Genomic DNA, 20085 nt, shown 5'->3' on the forward strand with positions numbered 1-20085 from the left:
TTGCCATCAAGCTAATTAAATAAGCTACATAACCATAATCTAATTTTGTTGAAATGAAAGACAGTATTCTAAAAGGAATTGAGGCCAGGTGTGGTGGCTCATGTCTGTAATCCCAGCATTTTGGGAGGCCGAGGCTGGCGAATCACTTGAGGTCAGGAGTTCGAGACCAGCCTGGCCAACTTGGTGAAACCCATCTCTGCTAAAAATACAATATAATTAACCAGGCATGGTGGCGCTCACCTGTAATCCCAGCTACTCAGAAGACTGAGGTGGGAGGATCACTTGAACTGGGGAGGTGGAGGTTACAGTAAGCTGAGATCATGCCACTGCACTCCAAACTACTCAGTAGGCTGAGACGGGAGAATCTCCTGAGCCCAGGAGTTTGGGGTCAGCCTGGGCAACATAGTGAGACCCAGTCTCTTAAAAAAAAAAAAAAAAACAGAAAGAAAGTTGAAACTTTACAAATAATATGGCTCTATTTTAAATGTCTCTCAATAGAGAGTCTATAAAATATAATTTACGATAAAAGAGACTTAATAAGATCATAGGTTGTAAACAGAAATGCACTTGCAAAAGATTAGAAGTAATAAGTACACAAGTACACTGTGGATGACATTAGTTATATTTCAGGTTTTTTTTTTTTTGAGACAGAGTTTTGCTCTTGTTGCTCAGGCTAGAGTGCAGTGGCTTGATCGCGGCTCACTGCAACCTCCACCTCCCAGGTTCAAGTGATTCTCCTGCCTCAGTCTCCTGAGTAGCTGGGATTACAGGTGCCCACCACCACGCCTGTCTAATTTTTGTATTTTTAGTAGAGATGGGGTTTCACCATGTTGTCCAGGCTGGTCTCGAACTCCTGACCTCAAGTGATCCTCCTGCCTTGGCCTCCCAGTGTTGGGATTACAGGCGTGAGCCACCACGCCCAGCCATATTTCAGATTTACTAGTGATTGCTTTGATGACTTTCTTGTATGTAAATTTTAAGTAATGTTATTTTTTCTGTTTCTGCGAATTATAGTAAAGAATTGATCGATTAAACAATTATTTACTTTTCTTTGTGCCAGGGATTGTACTATAAATATGACACATGCCTTCAAAAAATAGATATGTAAACAAATGGTAACAGTTCAACAATATGAGTGCTACAAGCTAGCATAGAATTATGCGCACACTGCTGTGGAAACACAGAGGAAAGAAAGCCTCTCTAATTCTAGGAGGTAGAGTGGAGGTTGGAATAACGAGGCATTGTTAGGGAAGGCTTCCCAGAGCAGGTGAGGAATAGTGAAGAGAACAGAATATTGAAGAGAAATTATTTGCCAATCAGGTAACTGGGGGGAAAAAAGGCATTTAACCAGAGAGTTCAATAAGTCTAAAAGCTTTGGACTCTAGCTCTCATGGTAAGTATGACGGTAACAAGTGTTTAGTATGGCTGGGGCAGAGAGACCTATACTGAGAGGTTGGTAATTGATTTCACTTTGTTTCTCATCCTCCACATCAACATTTATCAAGTCCGCTTGTTTCTATCTCAGAAATATCTCTGGAATATGGCTACTGTCTCTAATTCCATCTCCACTTCACCCACTCACTCCAAGCCACTATCATCTCTAATGGGAACCATTGCAATAGCTTCCTTAATAGGTGTTTCTGCTGTCATTTTTACTCCCACTAAGAATAATCATTTTAAAAAATCAGAAGCCAGCCGTGGTGGCTCACACCTGTAATCCAAGCACTTTGAGAGGCCAAGACAGGCAGATCATCTGAGGTCAGGAGTTGGAGACCAGTCTGGCCAACATGGTGAAACCCCATCTATACTAAAAATACAAAAATTAGCCAAGTGTGGTGGTGCACACCTGTAATTCCAAGTACTTGGGAGGCTGAGGCGGGAGAATTTCTTGAACCCGGAAGGCAGAGGTTGCAGTGAGCCGGGATCACACCACAGCCTGGGTGACAGAGTGAGACTCGGTCTAAAAAAAAAAAAAAAAAAAAAAAAAATCAGATGAAATTAGTCCTTACTATGGTTCTGTGTAACACAGCTTCAGCCTGTCTGCTGCTCCTGTCCTTCATAGCATGTATCTTAACCATATTAATTAGTTAACTTTTTCATTTTTAGTTTTACTGACTACTAGGAAAGCTATGCTTGTTTATATTCCCAGTGTTTAGCACAGAACAGAAACAAACAAATAAGAAGAGAAGGAAGGGAAAGGGGAAGATAAAAAGAGATATAATGATTAAATGTAATGTGGTATTTTAAATGAGATTCAAGGAAAGAAAACAGATTAAAAACTAAGGAAATCTAGATAAAGTATGGACTTTAGTTAATAATAATGTGTCAATATTGGTTTTTTAGCTGTGATAAATGTACCATACTAATGTAAAATCTTAATAATAAGGGAAAACTGCATTCAAAATATAAGGAATCCGCTATAATACCATTGGAACTTTTTTGTAAATGTAGAACTATTCTAAAATTACCAGTTTATTTAAAAGAAGGAGGAAAGAAAGGAGAAGTTGGCAGTATACAGCTGAGAAAGTGGGCAGGAGTCAGTTAAGAAGTTTCTCATATGTCGCGCTAATAAGTTTGACTTTTTCTGAAGTGAGGGAATGAAATGATTAGATTTGTATTTTAGAAAATGTAACTTTAATGCAAGGATTGGTGTACTTTTCTCTTTTAAAGGACCAAGTAGTCAATATTTTAGAATTGTGTGCTTTATTAGTTCCCGAGCCTGATGTAATAAAATGACCATGACTTTAGTGGCTTAAAACAACCAAAATTTGTTTTCCCAAAGTTCTGGAGATGAAAAGTCCAAAATCAAGGTGTTGTTAAGCCTGCACTGCCTCCAGAAGCTCTAAGGGAAGACGAGGTTCCTTGTGTCTTCCAGGTGTTCCTTGGCTTCCTTGGCTTGTGGCCACATTACTCCAATCTCTTCCTTCATCTTTACATTGACTTCTACTCCGTATGTGTCTTCTGTGTGTTTCTTTTAAGGACATTCATCATTAAACTTAGGGCCTACTTGGGTAATCCAGGATGATCTCATCTCAAGATTCTAATTTAATTATATCTGAAAAGACTTTTTTCCAAATAAGTTAACATTGTGAGGTCCCAGAAACTTGGAGGTGAACATATCTTTTTGGGGCCATCACTCAACCCACTTCACAGGCCGTGTAGTTACTGAGTTGAAACTACTCAGTACAGTAGCACCAAAGCAGCCATAGACAATACATAAATGAAAGAGTGTGACTGTGTTCCAAAAAACTTTTATGGCCTGACTTTCATCCAAAAGCTATAGTTTGTTGATTCCTAATGGCAGTATAGAGGAATAATTGGAAGACAGCAAATTAAAGCAGTTAAACAAGTTAGGAGGGAATTATAATGGTAGCCATTAAGGATGAGGAAGATTTGAATAAGACAATGGCAATAGAGGAGAGGGAAAGGAATTGAGAGTTAGTGAATAGAATCAACAGGAGTGGGCGATAGATTGCAGGGGATGGATAATTAAAGTTCATTAGAGATGTGGAAATTATGAGTCACATAGTATATCAATACTTCCAGCTTTTCAAAAGAACAACTTGAGACTTTCTACTTCCATTGCTTGAGAAATATTACTTTTATCAAGACAAGTTTGTGTAACCCACACAGATGAGTACTGAAAAATAGAAAGGCTCAAAAAATGTTAAGATATTTTATTGTATAGCCAGAGACACAGTGTAAAGGGTATTTTGAGGTCAGAAAAGACAATAATTAGCCAGTTGGTTTATTTCTTTTTTTTTTTTTTTTTTTGAGATGGAGTTTTGCTCTGTTGCCCAGGCTGGAGTGCAGTGGTGCAATCTCAGCTCACTGCAACCTCCACCTCCCGGACTCAGGTGATTCTCCTGCCTCAGCCTCCCAAGTAGCCAGAATGATAGGCATGCACCACCACACCCAGCTAATTTTGTATTTTTAGTAGAGATGGGATTTCACCATGTTGGTCAGGCTGGTCTTGAACTCCCAACCTCAGGTGATCTGCCAGCCTCGGCCTCCCAAAGTGCTGGGATTACAGACATGAGCCACCACGTGTGCCTGGTTTATTTCTTAGAAGGAGCAAGACAGATCTGGCAAGATGGTCAAATAGGAACAGCTCCAGTCTGCAGCTCCCAGTGAGACCAATGCAGAAAGTGGGTGATTTCTGCATTTCCAACCGAGGTACCCGGTTCATCTCACTGGGACTGGTTAGACAGTGGGTGCAGCCCACAGAGGGTGAGCAGAAGCAGGGTGGGGCGTCACCTCACTCGAGAAGTGCAAGGAGTAGGGGAGCCTCTCTCCCCCAGCCAAGGGAAGCTGTGAGGGACTATGCTATCAGGCTCAGATACTACACTTTTCCCATAGTTTTGCAACCTGCAGACCAGGAGATTCCCTAGTGTGCCTACATCACCAGGGCCCTGGGCAGCTGTTTGGGCAGGCACTGAGCTAGCTGCAGTCTTTTTTTTTTCCATACCCCAGTGGTGCCCGGAACCCCAGTGAGACAGAACCGTTCACTCCCCTGGAAAGGAGGCTGAAGCCAGGGAGCCAAGTGGTCTCGCTCAGCAGGTCCCACTCCCACAGAGCCCAGCAAGCTAAGAAGCACCGGCTTGAAATTCTTGCTGCCAGCACAGTAGTCTGAAGTTGACCTGAGACAATTGAGCTTGGTGGGGGGAGGGGCATCCACCATTACTGAGGCTTGAGTAAGCGGTTTTCCCCTCACAGTGTTAAGGAAGCTGCTGGGAAGTTCGAGGGAAGTCACTGCAGCACGGCAAAGTGGCTGTGTCCAGACTGCCTCTCTAGATTCCTCCTCACTGGGCAGGGCATCTGTGAAAGAAAGGCAGCAGCTCCAGTCAGGGGCTTATAGATAAAACTCCCATCTCCCTGGGACAGAGCACCTGGCGGGGGTTGGGGGGGCAGTGGTGGAGTGGGGAGTGAGGGGCGGGGGCAGCTGTGGGCACAGCTTCAGCAGACTTAAACGTTCCTGAGTGGTGGCTCCGAAGAGAGCAGTGGATCTCCCAGCACCGCGCTTGAGCTCTGCTAAGGGACAGACTGCCTCCTCGAGTGGGTTCCTGATCCTCATGCCTCCTGACTGGTTGATACCTCCCAGCAGGGGTCGGCAGACAACTCATACAGGAGAGCTCCAGCTGGCATCAGGCAGGTGCCCCTCTGGGATGAAGCTTCCAGAGGAAGGAATAGGCACAAATCTTTGCTGTTCTGTAGCCTCCACTGGTGATACCCAGGCAACAGGGTCTGGAGTGGACCTCCAGCAAACTCCAGCAGACCTGCAGCAGAGAGGCCTGACTGTTAGAAGGAAGACTAACAAACAGAAATCAATAACATCAACATCAACATCAACATTAACAAAAAGGACATCACCTCAAAACCCCATTGAAAGGCTATCAGTATCACAGATCAAAGGTAGATAAATCCACGAAGATGAAGAAAAACCAGTGCAAAAATACTGCAAATTCCAAAAACCAGAACGCCTCTTTTCCTCCAAATGATTGCAACTCCTCTCCAGCAAGGTCACAAAACTGGATGGAGAATGAGTTTGACAAATTGACAGGAATAGGCTTCAGAAGGTGGGTAATAACAAACTCCTCTGAGCTAAAGGCACATGTTCTAACCCAATGCATGGAAGCTAAGAACCTTGATAAAAGTCTATGGGAACTGCTAACTAGAATAACCAGTTTAGAGAAGAACATAAATGACCAGATGGAGCTGAAAAACACAGCATGAGAACTTCATGAAGCATACAGAAGTATCAATAGCCGAATCAATCAAGTGGAAGAAAGGATATCAGAGATTAGAGATCAACTTAATGAAATAAAGCATGAAGACAAGATTAGAGAAGAATGAATAAAAAAGAATGAACAAAGCCTCCAAGAAATGTGGGACTATGTGAAAAGACCAAACCGAAGATTGAAAGTGACAGGGAGAATGGAATGAAGTTGGAAAACACACTTCAGGATATTATCCAGGAGAACTTCTCCAACCTAGCAAGATAGGCCAACATTCAAATTCAGGAAATACAGAGAACACCACTAAAATACTCCTTGAGAAGAGCAACCCCAAGACACATAATCATCAGATTCTCAAAGGTTGAAATGAAGGAAAAAATGTTAAGGGCAACCAGAGAGAAAGGTCAGTTACCTACAAAGGGAAGCCCATCAGACTAACAGTGGATCTCTCTGCAGAAACCCTGCAAGCCAGAAGAGATGGGGGTCAATATTCAACATTCTTAAAGAAAAGAATTTTCAACCCAGAATTTCATATCCAGGCAAACTAAGCTTCATAAGCAACAAATTGACAGAAGTAGGTGAAGGAGAAATAAAATCCTTTACAGACAAGCAAATGCTGAGGGATTTTGTCACTACCAGGCCTGCCTTACAAGAGCTCCTGAAGGAAGCACTAAATATGGAAAGGGAAAACTGGTACCAGCCACTGCAAAAACATACCAAAATATAAAGGCCAACAACACTGTGAAGAAACTGCATCAACTAATGTGCAAAATAACCAGCTAGCATCATGATGACAGGATCAAATTCACACATAAAAATATTAACCTTAAGTGTAAATGGGCTAAATGCCCCAATTAAAAGACACAGACTGGCAAATTGGATAAAGAGTCAAGACCCATTGGTATGCTGTATTCAGGAGACACATTTCATGTGCAAAGACACACATAGGCTCAAAATAAAGGGATGGAGGAATATTTACTAAGCAAATGAAAAGCAAAAAAAAGCAGCGGTTGCAATTCTAGTCTCTGATAAAACAGACTTTAAACCAACAATGATCAAAAAAGACAAAGAAGGGCATTACATAATGGCAAAGGGATCAATGCAACAAGAAGAGCTAACTATCCTAAATATATGTGCACCCAATACAGGAGCACCCAGATTCATGAAGCAAGTTCTTGAGACCTACAAAGAGACTTAGACTCCCACACAATAATAGTGGGAGACTTTAACACCCCACTGTCAATATTAGACAGATCAACAAGACAGAAAATTAACAAGGATATTCAGGACTTGAACTCAACTCTGGACCAAGTGGACCTAATTGACATAATCCATCACATAAACATAACTCTCAACCCCAAATCAACAGAATATACATTATTCTCAGTACCACATAGCACTTATTCTAAAATAGGCCACATAATTGGAAGTAAAAGACTCCTCAGCAAATGCAAAAAAACAGAAATCATAACAAACAGTCTCTTACACAAACAGGTTCAAAGAACAGAAATCATAACAAACAGTCTCTTAGACAACAGTGCAATCAAATTAGAACTCAGGATTAAGAAACTCACTCAAAACTGCACAACTACATGGAAACTGAAAAACCTGCTCCTGAATGACTACTGGGTAAATAATGAAATGAAGGCAGAAATAAATATGTTCTTTGAAACCAATGAGAACAAAGACACAATGTACCAGAATCTCTGGGACACAGCTAACGCAATGTTAAGAGAGAAATTTATAGCACTAAACACCCACATCAGAAAGCAGGAAAGATCTAAAATTGACACCCAAACATCACAATTGAAAGAACTAGAGAAGCAAGAGCAAACATATTCAAAAGCTAGCAGAAGGTAAGAAATAACTAAGAACAGAACTCAAGGAGATAGAGACACATAAAAACCCTTCAAAAAAAATCAGTGAATCCAGGAGCTGGTTTTTTGAAAAGATTAACAAAGTAGATAGACTGCTAGCCAGACTCATAAGGAAGAATAGAGAGAAGAATCAAATAGACATAATAAAAAATGATAAAGGGGATATCACCGCTGATCCCACAGAAATACAAACTACCATCAGAGAATACTGTGAACACCTCTATGCAAATAAACTAGAAAATCTAGAAGAAATAGATAAATTCCTGGACATGTACACCCTCCCAAGGCTAAACCAGGAATAAGTTGAATCCCTGAATAGACCAATAACAAGTTCTGAAATTGAGGCAGTAATTAATAACCTACCAACCAAAAAAAGCCCAGCACCAGATGGATTCATAGCCAAATTCTACCAGAGGTACAAAGAGGAGCTGGTGCCATTCCTCCTAAAACTATTCCAAACAACAGAAAAAGAGGGACTCCTTCCTAACTATTTTATGAGGCCAGCATCATCCTGATACCAATACCTGGCAGAGACACACACACACAAAAAGAAAATTTCAGCCCAATATCCCTGATGAACATCAATGCGAAAATCCTCAATAAAATACCGGCAAACTGAACACAGCAGTACATCAAAAAGCTTATCCACCACGATCAAGTTGGCTTCATCCCTGGGATGCAAGGCTGGTTCAACATATGCAAATCAATAAACGTAATCTATCACATAAACAGAACCAACGACAAAAACCACATGATTATCTCAATAGATGCAGAAAAAGTCTTCAACAAAATTCAACACCTCTTCACGCTAAAAACACTCAGTAAACTAGGTATTGATGGGACATATCTCAAAATAATAAGAGCTATTTATGACAAACCCACGGCCAATATTATACTGAATGGGCAAAAACTGGAAGCATTCCCTTTGAAAACTGGTACAAGGCAAGGATGCCGTCACTCACAACTCCAATTCAACATAGTATTGGAAATTCTGGCCAGGGCAATCAGGCAAGAGAAAGAAATAAAGGGTATTCAAACAGGAAGGGAGGAAGTCAAATTGTCTCTGTTTGCAGATGAGATGATTGTATATTTAGAAAACCCCATCATTTCAGCCCCAAAACCCCTTAAGCTGATAAACAACTTCAGCAAAGTCTCAGGATACAAAATCAATGTGCAAAAATCACAAGCATTCCTATATACCAATAATAGACAAACAGAGAGCTGAATCATGAGTGAACTCCCATTCACAATTGCTACAAAGAAAATAAAATACCTAGTAATACAACTTACAAGGGATGTGAAGGACCTCTTCAAGGAGAACTACAAACCACTGCTCAAGGAAATAAGAGAGGACACAAACAAATGGAAAAATATTCCATGCTCATGGATAGGAAGAATCAATATCGTGAAAATGGCCATACTGCCCAAAGTAATTCATAGATTCAATGCTTTTCCCATCAAGCTACCATTGGCTTTCTTCAAAGAATCAGAAAAAACTACTTTAAATTTCATATGGAACCAAAAAAGAGCCCGTATAGCCAAGACAATCCTGAGCAAAAAGAACAAAGCTGGAGGCATCAAGCTACCTGACTTCAAACTGTACTACAAGGCTACAGTGACCAAAATAGCCTGGTACTGGTATCAAAAGAGATATATGGACCAATAGAACAGAACAGAGGCCACAGAAATAACACCACACATCTACAGCCATCTGATCTTTGACAAACTTGACAAAAACAAGCAATGGGGAATGGATTCTCTATTTAATAAATGATGCAGGGAAAATTGGTTAGCCATATGCAGAAAACTGAAACTGGACTCCTTCCTTACACCTTATACAAAAATTAACTCAAGATGGATTAAAGACTTACATGTAAAACCTAAAACCATAAAAACCCCAGAAGAAAACCTAGGTAATACCATTCAGAACATAAACATGGGCAAAGACTTCGTGACTAAAACACCAAAAGCAATGGCAACAAAAGCCAAAATTGACAAATGGGATTTAATTAAACTAAAGAGTTTCTGCACAGCAAAAGAAACTATCATCAGAGCGAACAGGCAACCTAAAGAATGGGAGAAAACTTTTGCAATCTACCCATCTGACAAAGGGCTAATATCCAGAATCTACAAAGAACTTAAACAAATTTGTAAGAAAAAAACAAACAACCCCATCAAAAAGTGGGCAAAGGATGTGAAGAGACACTTCTCAAAAGAAGACATTTATGCAAACCACAAACATATGAAAAAAAGCTCATCATCACTGATCATTGGGGAAATGCAAATCAAAACCACAATTAGATACCATCTCTGGCAAGTTGGAATAGTGATTGCTAAAAGTCAGAAAACAACAGATGCTGGAGAAAATGTGGAGAAATGGGAATGCTTTTACACTGTTGGTGGGCATGTAAATTAGTTCAATCATTGTGGAAAACAGTGGCGATTCCTCAAGGATCTAGAACCAGAAATACCATTTGACCCAGCAATCCCATTACTGGATATATACCCAAAGGATTATAAATTGTTCTATAAAGACACATGCACACGTATGATTATTTTGCACTATTCACAATAGCGAAGACTTGGAACCAACCGAAATATCCATCAATGATAGACTGGGTAAAGAAAATGTGGCACATATACACCATGGAATACTATGCATCCATAAAAAAGAATGAATTTGTGTTCTTTGCAGGGACATGGATGAAGCTGGAAACCATCGTTCTCAGCAAACCAACACAGGAATAGAAAACCAAACACCACATATTCTCATTCATAAGTGGGAGTTGAACAATGAGAACACATGGGCACAGGGAGGGGAACATCACACACCAGGGCCTGTGGGGGGTGGGGAGCCATGGGAGGGAGAGCATTAGGACAAATACCTAATGCATGTGGGGCTTAAAACCTAGATGACAGGTTGATGGCTGCAGCAAACCACCATAGGTATCTATGTAACAAACATGCACATTCTGCACATGTATCCAAGAACTTGAAGTATAATAAATAAACTTTTTTAAAAAGAAGGAACAAGACAGTGCTAGGAAGAATGTCTTTTCTTATTAAAGATGTCAGTGTGTAAATAGCTCCCCCCATCATGTGAAGAGTAAGATGGCTGAGGTTATTATTTATAATTACTATGTATATATCCACTTATAGTTTATAAAGTTCTGGCATAATACATCATGTCATTTGATCCTCACATCTCTGAGGTAAGGAGGACAGATATTATTATTATACCTGAAGTGAAGAGAAGTTAAGTAACATTTTCAAGGTCACACAGATAGCAAACAATTGTGTGCAGATGCATTCTGGTTTCCTTATTTCAAATCTTGGGCTATTTCCTTTGCACTGTCTATGAAGTTGGATCAGAGAACTGTGACAATGTGTGGCCCATAAAGCTGGGTTGGTCAGCATGACCAGGAAGATAAAGATGAGATTAATGAGCTTCTTAACTAGGAAGCTGGGGTGGCCTTCCAGCTGTCCTTAAAGGGCAGGTGGCCAAAATAAAAAATGCAGCCTTGAGAGCAAAAGCAGAACACAGCATGGGCCAAAATGATGAGAGAAACTGGACCCAGAACAGGGTTACAAAAATTATGGAGTGCAGAGATAAAGCAGCAATGTCATGAATGTAACCCAAAAGAGTGGGTGCCAAACTCGCCAGTGCAGCAGTTACTTGCAGAGCTTGTTAGCAATGTAGCTTCTCCAGCTGTAATTTAGGACTTCGGCTTAGAACCGAGTCTGTTGATTCAGCCAATCTGGGCTGGGGGTGGGGGGACATGAAAAACCCCCTTTCCCACCCTAGAAAATCTGATAGAAAACATCCATTAAATAAGCCAGAGGATAAAAGCAGGAGAAAATATCTAGAGAGATTTTTGATGTTAGGGTAGCAAAATGTTGGCAATATAATAACATATTTTTAAGAAAAAACAGAGGGGGTCTAGGCCTCTTTTAGAAAATAATTTAATAATATTTGTTGACACCTGCCTTGTGCATAGTAATCAGCTAGATACTAGGAGTGCAGAAGTGAGTAAGAAATTAAGACAGACTTGGTCCTCATTCTCAGGGCGCTTACACTGTAGATGGAAGACTGATATTAAATAATTATATAGTTATTGTATGTTTTATTATGCAACAGTATGAATGTAAGAATGGAGGATGTCAAAACAGGGACAGACAACAGGGGAGCCTGACCCTGTCTGGGAGATCAGGCAAGGATCATCCCCTGAGGAAACAGCATATGATTTCAGATCTGAAGAATTAGTAGGACTGGTCAAGAAAAGGGCGTGAGGAGGACAAAATAGCTACCCCAGTAGAATATTAATTTGCTGCTTCAAAAAATATTTACTGAGAACCCACAATGTGCCAAGTATTCTTCAGTTCTGGAATACAGCGTTAAATAAGATGAATAAACATTGAGCTTTATGTCCCAGTTTATGAAACGAGACAAAATTTAAAAAATTAATAAACAGGAAATCAGCTGATAATAACAATATTGTAAGATTTCAGTTCTCCCCAAATCAATCTGTTGACTCAATGCAATGCCAATAAAAATCCCAGCGGGACTTTTTGTGGAATTTGACAAACCAATTCTCAAATTTATATGGAAGCTCATAGAAAAAGGAAGTCTTAAAGAATGAGGTTAGAAAACCTCTATTATCGAATACCAAGACTTATTTTAAAGTGGTAATTTAGACAATGTGGTATTGGCATAACGATAGAAAAACAGACAATGGAACACTCTAGAGCTCAAAAACAAACTCACCTTTGGTATATGACAAAGGTGCTGCTGTAGTTTTGTGAGGGAAAAGGTGGTCTTTTCAATAAATTGTGCCAGATTAATTGAATATTCATATGGAAAATTAATACACAAAATCAATACTTGTGCAAATGAAAGCAATAACACTTCTAGAAGATAACATATAGCTCTATGACCTGGGATAGGCCAAGATTTCTTAAACCAGGAGCTAATCTAAAAGGAAAATATTGATAAATTGAGCATCACTAAAATTAAGAATTTCCATTTATCAAAGGACCTTATTTAGAAGAAGTAAAAATTGGGACAGGCATTTGGTATATGCCCCCCAAAATTTACATAAATGGACAATAAAATGTGAAAAAGTGCCCAGGCTCTTTGGCAATAAGAGAAATATAAATTAGGCCGGGCACGGTGGTTCACGCCTGTAATCCCAACAGTTTGGGAGGCTGAGGCGGGTGGATCATCTGAAGCCAGGAGTTCGAGACCAGCTTGGCCAACATGGTGAAACCCCATCTCTACTAAAAATACAAAAAATTAGCCGGGTGTGGTGGCGCCTGTAATCCCAGCTACTCAGGAGGCTGAGGTGGGAGAATTGCTTGAACCCGGGAGGCAGAGGTTGCAGTGAGCCGAGATCATACCATTGCTCTCCAGCGTGGGTGACAGAGGGAGACTCCAGAAAAAAAAAAAAAGGCGGGAGGAAATATAAATTAAAACCACAGTGGGATACTACCTCACACTTTTCAGAATACTACCAAGAATTAGGTAGGGTGTGGTGACTCACATCTGTAATACCAGCACTTTGAGAGGCTGAGGCGGGTGGATCACTTGAGCTCAGGAGTTGAGACCATCCTGAGCAACATGGCGAAACCCTGCCTCTACCAAAAATACAAAAATTAGCTGGGCATGGTGGTGTGCGCCTGTAGTTCCAGCTACTCTGGAGGCTGAGGTAGGAGAATAGCTTGAACCTGGGAGGCGGAGAGCCAAGATTGTGCCACTGCACTCTAGCCTGGGTGACAGAGTGAGGCTGTCTTAAAAAAAAAAAAAAAAAAAAAAAAAAGAGGAATTAGCTAGGGTGTGGAGCAATTAGTGACAGTGTAAATTGGTACAACCATTTTGAAAAATAGCTTGGCAGTATCTGCTAAAATTGAACATGTGCATGTTGTATGACCCAGAGATTCTGCTCCCAGTTATAAACCAGACCGAGATACATTCATAAATGCACTAAGAAACATGTGTATGAATGTTCACAGCAACATTATTTGTAATAGCTCCCAAACATGAACAACCAAAATATCCACCAACAAAAGAATGCATAAACAAATTTGGTTTATTCTTAAATTGGAACACTAGACAGCAATGAAAGTCAACAAATCTACTACGTGAAATAATCATAAGCATGAACATAATATTGAGCAAAGGAAGGCAGTAACATAAGAGTACATATTATATGATTCAATTTATATAAAGTTCAAGTACAGGCAATATTTATTTATGGAAGTTGTATTGGAGGGAGATTATTTTATTTCTTGATTGTGGGATGGGATGGGAATACAAAAGTGTTCACTTTGTAAAAAATCATGAAGCTGTATTCTTAAGATTTTTGTACTTTTCTGTATGTAGGTGTGCTAGAACTCAATTAAAGCATTTGCTTAAGAATTAAGACCATCCAAACCTCTAAATCTCTCTCCTTAGTGAGAGGGTCTTGGTGGCTATAACCTGAATAGCAACTTATTAAGAAAAATTAGTAGCAGAAATTATTAGAGTTAAACATTTCAGAAAAAGTGTTTAAAATTTATCTTTTGTGTGATTTAATTAATTTCATACAATTACTTTTATTCTAACATCCCAATTAGAGGATATTCAGGTACAACTGAAGAAAAATTACATGGTGTATTAGTGTAGGTGAAGCTACGATGTGGTAACAATGTTCTCCCCTCCCCTTCACCTCCCTGCTCCCAAATCTCAATGGCTTAAAACAACAAAAGTTTATTTCTTGCACTTAACAGTCTAATGAGATGTTTGACAGGTGGCTTTCCACTTGATGGTTCAGGGACTCAGGCTCTTTCTGTCTCATGACTCTGCTTTCTTCTAAGATCTTGAGTTCCTCCTGGATCCTCTGTCTGGACAGCCAAGGAGCAAATAGAAATTGGAAAAGACATACTATTTGTTAACCGCCTTGGCCCTGGGATGACACATCCCTTCCAATCATACAGTAAGAACTAGTCTCTTGATCCTGTAAAAGACAGTGGGACTGGGAAATGTAGTAAACACTGTGCAGAAGAAGAACAAACACATTTAGAGAGGCTCCAGATATATGTGACACATCTGGAACCCAAGACAGACCATGAGGTCACTAGAGAAATGTTCAACAAAGAACTGCCAGGGAATGGGCATTGTAACAGAAAGAGTTACAAAATGGCATCTTAATTAGGAATCCTGTTGCATTCAGAGATTTAAAAGAGAAGTCGGAAAAGGAACAGCCTTTCATGATTTGAGAGAAAGAGTTTTTTGTGAGGGATATAGTAATTAGAAGAAAAATTGAGATGGAGCCTCTATTGTATTAGAGGAAGAAATATATCAAGGTTAAATATTTGAAGCAGACTGTTGGGAAGTTAGTGAATTCTTGAGATATTGTACAGGTCAGTGAGACTTTAAGGAGAGGGAAACAAAACAGAGAGACAAGGCAGGCAGGACTATAAAATATTTTGCATTCTTTTGCCCTCGAGAGTAAGGAAGTCAAGAATATAGTACGTATTTCACCAAAAAAGAGTTAAATTCTCACAGGAAAACCTCAGGTTTTACCCACTTCCCAACATCCCTGACAATGGAAGCTGTACTTAATGGTAATAATTATAATAAAGAAAAACATGTAGGAAACAGTAATTAGACTCTGATGTGAATGCCACCTCTTGGAGTTGTTCAAAATGGTGTTCCCAAACACTTAGCTTCACTTTGGGAGAAGACTGGGGACAAGAGGGTGGGGTTTATGTCTGAGAAAATAAGGTCAGGAGGTGAAGAATGTGTTATTTTAAGACAGTTAATTTTGGTCTTCTCATGTAAGAGAGCTACTGGGAATTAAGCATATCTGTTACTTCTTCTGTAAACCTTGGTCAAAGTTGCTGTAGACAATAACTTGTATCTACATTGTCTCTCTGCCTAATCAACTCACATAGCTGCCTGGAAGGAATCTTACACTTGGAATGACAGGTGCACATTCTTCTGTGCCCTGTGTGAAAGGACATGGAATTGTAGAATCTGCTGCTTTGACTATTCTCCCTGTCCTTATTACCACCTAGAAGTGCTGAGACTGAACCCAAGGTGTGTTAGGGTAAGGCTAGCCTGCTGAAACAAAGACTACCTAAATTCAGTTTTTTTAAAAGAAGGTATATTAGTCTGCTCTCACACTGCTATAAAGAAATACGTGAGACTGGGTAATTTATAAAGGAGAGAGACTTAATTGACTCAGTTCCACATGGCTGAGGAGGATTCAGGAAACTTAATAATCGTGGCAGAAGGCAAAGGAGAAGCAGGCACCTTCTTCACAGGGCAGCAGGATGGAGTGAGTGCAGGCAGAGGAAATGCCAGACTCTTATAAGACCATCGGATCTTTTGAGACTCACTCACTCACTATCATAAGAACAGCATGAGGGAAAATGTACCCATGATCCAATTACCTCCACCTAGTCCTGCCCTTGACAAGTGGGGTTTTGGGGATTATAATTCAAGATGAGATTTTGGTTGAGAATACAACCAAACCATATCAGAAGTAAAGGTTTGTTCCACCCAAGTAATAGTCTCCTTTGATTGTCCCAGGCTAGCAGACAACCCTTCTGATGGTGATAATTTAAGGACCCATGTTTCATCCATCGTGTTGTACTGTCATCCCTGGGGCATTGCTGCCATCTGCATGGTTAAAAGTGGGTCACTGGTGGGAAAGAGAATGTATCTGAATGTCTGAATCAGAAGTGACACACTTCACTTTCATCACATTTTATTGGCAGGAACTCAGTTGTGTTATTCCACTTAACTGCAAGTTGGGGTCACAAACGCTGTCCCTAGTGAGATAAGCCCAGTTATAAATTACTTTATATGAAAGATGAGAAAAATGGATGTTGGTGGATATTTGGCAGGAAGAATAGAGAAAGTTAAACAGAATCACTCAAATTATTTTACACCTATTAGTAAAGAAATATATAGTTGAACTTTGTTCGTAGTATGGTTGTGTACACCATTTATTGTAAAATATTCTCAAATTCTGAAAATTATGATTTTTGAAACTACCATTGTACATTATAGTTGCAGAGAATTTTTAACCCCAATTTTGACTCATCTTTAAATGACCAAGATTTCTAAGTCTATATCTTTAAGATTTTCTGTTCCCTCCTTTTCTAAGTCAAATTATTGATAAATACGCAAACACATTGAAAGTTGGGAGCGATGTAGTTACTATAAAGAAATGAAGGCAGAAGTTTCTTTTTGCAGTAAGTTTATAAAGCAATAATCCTAAAAATTTGTTTGAAAGTTCATATTAACACACTGAAAGTGTAGCCTTGTTAGTTACAGAATATGAGACTTTGTGATTTAGAGTACATAGAGTAAGATACTGAAAGATAATCTTACTTTCTGGTTTTGGATAAAGCTAGAAAGAACATTTTATACAAGCCTTGGTGTATTTAAGGAAATCACATATCTTGGCCTAATATTTTAGTAATATACAAGACTTAAAATAAGTCCTGTTCTGTATTTTTATTAAGGTAGTGATTTCACTGATATATACAACTATCATAATTCATTAAATTGTATCTTTTAAATAGGTGCAGTTTATTGTACATAAACATTGTACATACCAATTTATTGCTTCTGATATGGAGGAAGAAATGACAAGCATGAGAAATGCAAAATATGTGGGTAACTGTGGAAAACTATTATTTCTATTAATTTCTTTAAAATATATATAATTTTGAAAAGCAAAAATTAGAACATTGCCTTGAGGGGTTTAAAATATTATGTAGAAGTAATATATAGAACAACTATAACATAAACTATGGCAGGAATGGGGGTAAATAGACCTAGATTGCTACAAAAAGTACTATGTTAACTCAAAGCAGACCGTGAAAAGTTTAAGGATATATATTGTAATACCTAAAGCAACTACTTTAAAAACTGTGAAAAGGTATGATTAAAAAGCGAAGAGAGGCCAGGCACTGTGGCTCAAGGCTGTAATCCCAGCACTTTGGGAGGCCGAGGCGGGTGGATCACGAGGTCAGGAGTTCAAGACCAGCCTAGATAAGATGGCAAAACTCTGTCTTTACTAAAAATACAAAAATTAGCCAGGTGTGGTGGCAGGCACTTGTAATCTCAGCTACTTGGGAGGCTGAGGCAGATAATTTCTTGAACCCAGGAGGCGAAGGTTGCAGTGAGCCGAGATCACACCACTGCACTCCAGCCTGGGCGACAGAGCAAAACTCTATCTCAAAAAAAAAAAAAAAAAAAAGCTAAGAGATTCAAATAAAAATATAAGAAATATATAATAATCTGAAAGAGGGCGGGAAAGGGAGAATGAAGAAATGAAAACTGAGATGACAAGTAGAAAATTAATAAAATAGTAGACTGAACCCAACCATATCAATAATTACATTAAATATAAATTGACTAAACACTCCAATGAAGAAACAAAGATTATCAGACTAGATTAAAAAGCAGAGGTGACCACCTGCTGACTACAAGGAAGTACTCTAAATATGAAGATACACTTTAAGTATAAAAATAAAAATAAGATAAAATATAGATGTTTACATTAATGGTATTATAGTCCAGAAATAGAACCACACATACATGGCTGATTGATTTTTCAATGAAGTTGCCAAAACAATTCAATGGGAAAATGAAATCAACAAACTGCTGGAAAATCTGGATGTCCGTATAGGAACAAAAAGAGAAAAAGAACATCTACTCTTATGTCACATAATATGGAAAATTAATTGAAATGTGTGACAGACCTAAAGATAAGCTAAAACTGCAAAACTACTGGAAAATAAGATAGGTACAAATCTTCACCAACTTGACATAGGCAAACATTCCTTAGAATAAGACACAAAAAGAATTAATCATGAAAGAAAAAATTTATGAATTAGATTTCATCAACATGAAATATTTTCTCTTTGCAAGACGCTATTAAGAAAATGAAAAGATAGGACACAGTATGGGGGAAAATACTCTCTGTCATGTATTTGACAAAGGACTAACTGGTATTTAGATAAAGACCTCAACTCAACAATAACAAGACACCTCAATAACATTTTATAAAAGATATTGAGTACATGAAAAGATGCTCAACTTTATTAGTCATTAGATACCATTACAACCATTAGAAAGGGTAAAATGGAAAAGACTAAGCAAGTGTTGGCAAAACAGAATTAACCGGAACTCAAACACAGCTGGCAGGAATGCAAAATGGTACAATTACTTTGAAAAACAATATGGAACTTTCTTAAAAAGGTAAACATATGCCTATCATATAATCTAGTTATTCTACTCCTAGGTATATACCCAAAATAAATGGAAACATATGACCATATAAAAACTTTTACACAAATGTTCATAGCAATGTTATTCACTATAACTCCAAACTGAAAACAACCCGAATGCCTGTTAGCCAGTGAATGGATTAAAAAGTGTATTATACTCATATATGGAATAGTATTCTCCAATAATACTAAACTATATTGAATAATATTCAGCAAAAGGAATGAATTACTCATACATAAAACAATAGGGATAAATCTGAAAATCATTAGACTAAATGAAAGAAACAGACACAGAAGAATACATGATATATGATCCTGTTTATATAAAATGCAACTACTATATAATGATAAAAAGCAGATCAGTGTTTGCCTGCAGCCAAGGGCAGGTGGAACAATTGACTGTAAAGGAAATGAAGAATTTGGCGGGGGGAGGGGGAGTTCCTAGAAATGTTCTGTATTTTTTTTTTGTTAAGGTGGTGATTTCACAGATATATATAACTATTGTAACTCATTAAATTGTGCCTTTTAAATAGATGCAGTTTATTGTACTTAAATTATTCATCAATAAATTTTATAAGAAAAAACAGGAAAACCTTTTTCATATAATTTTTCATAGTTGAAATCTATTTCTCACCCAGTAACAACCCTAATTCAATGGTACTAGTTCAGCCCTCTGAAACCACGCCTATAAAAGCATAAACAAAGAATATTTATTCCACTATGAGTCCCTTAAATATTTGAAAAGAGCCAATTTTTTTTAGCCTTTTCTTCTCTATATTATATACTACCCTTCCTCAATCCTCCAGCTTGTTTTTTTTTTTTTACATATTGTTTACGTCCTAGGCTCTTTAACTTTCCTATTTTCCCACCTTTGAAAACACTTTGTTTTCAATATTCCTTATAAACCAAATGCAAAACTCCAAGTGTTATCTGCTAAGTCTTGTTCAATGGGAAGCGTATGGCTTGTGGAAAGAGCAGGAGACTGGGTATGTAGAAATTTGAGTTTGCTGGCTCCGCCAATGACAGTCTTTTTTTTTTTTCTTAAGCAAAGCAATAACTATATATTTCTCAGTATAATGAGGGAGTTGGAATTATTTATTTTACCTAAGATTTTATTCATTTTTAGTATCCAGAAATGAAAGTATAGGTGAGAAACTTCTGAGAAACTTTCTCAATTAAGAAATACA

The sequence above is a fragment of the Pongo abelii genome, chromosome 1, assembly GCF_028885655.2.
Source record: "Pongo abelii isolate AG06213 chromosome 1, NHGRI_mPonAbe1-v2.0_pri, whole genome shotgun sequence".
Taxonomy (NCBI): Eukaryota; Metazoa; Chordata; class Mammalia; order Primates; family Hominidae; genus Pongo; species Pongo abelii.